Raw genomic sequence first — 853 nt, 5'->3', positions numbered from 1 at the left:
ATGGAACTCGTGACAACCCGGATCCCCGACCCCGGATTTGGGGGTGTTACACTCATCTGTCCCACCAAATTCCTCTGCAGCATCAACACTAAAATAGGACACAGATTCTCCGGGGAGCTTGTCTACAATAACCGAATTGAGGTGGCCCACAGTCTGGTTGGTAGGGGTCAAAATAGCTCTCTCGCTCAAGTATTGTGTACTCTTCCCTTTGTGAGCAAAATTAGGATACGTGCTACGTATCATGTTATCAACTGTGTTTTCAGTTTGTACGTCACAGAACTGAGACAAAATCAAAATTTGATTTTAAGTGACTGGGAAATTGCAGACTTGAGGTGGACTGACCTGGCCATTACCAATGTCAAGTACCCATTTTGCAAACTTTTTAAGCTCTTCACTTTTACTATCACTCTCACCTTGTTTCAAGCGCATGTTTTCTGTCAGCAAGAATACTTGGCAAATGGACTCTCACCTTGTTTCAATAGATTGTATTACTGCATCATATATTTTCCTCTGCTCCTCTGTATAGTCCTGTAGTAGCTTGGCAGTTTCATACTCCATCTTCCTGGTGTCATAGCTTTTCTCTTCAATTATCAAATTGTTTGTTCCATTGTTCAAATAGCTGGGAGGAGGTTGAGGCAACTGATCAAATTTCTTCAAGGATTTACCAACTGACCGGAGCAACTCATCTATTTCTGCAATATTTGATATCTAAAACTATTTAACAGCATTCACCCAATTATAGAAAAATGAAGAACAATTATTGGACTGCATTTCCAGCCCACAAAAATTTTAAAATTTTGTCTACAACGTAATGTAAAAGGTGTCATACCTCCTAAGCATAGAACTGCAGTTG

This window comes from Apium graveolens, chromosome 9 (assembly GCF_009905375.1).
Source record: "Apium graveolens cultivar Ventura chromosome 9, ASM990537v1, whole genome shotgun sequence".
Taxonomy (NCBI): domain Eukaryota; kingdom Viridiplantae; phylum Streptophyta; class Magnoliopsida; order Apiales; family Apiaceae; genus Apium; species Apium graveolens.
The sequence above is the reverse complement of the archived record's forward strand: the minus strand, read 5'-3'. Positions refer to the sequence as shown.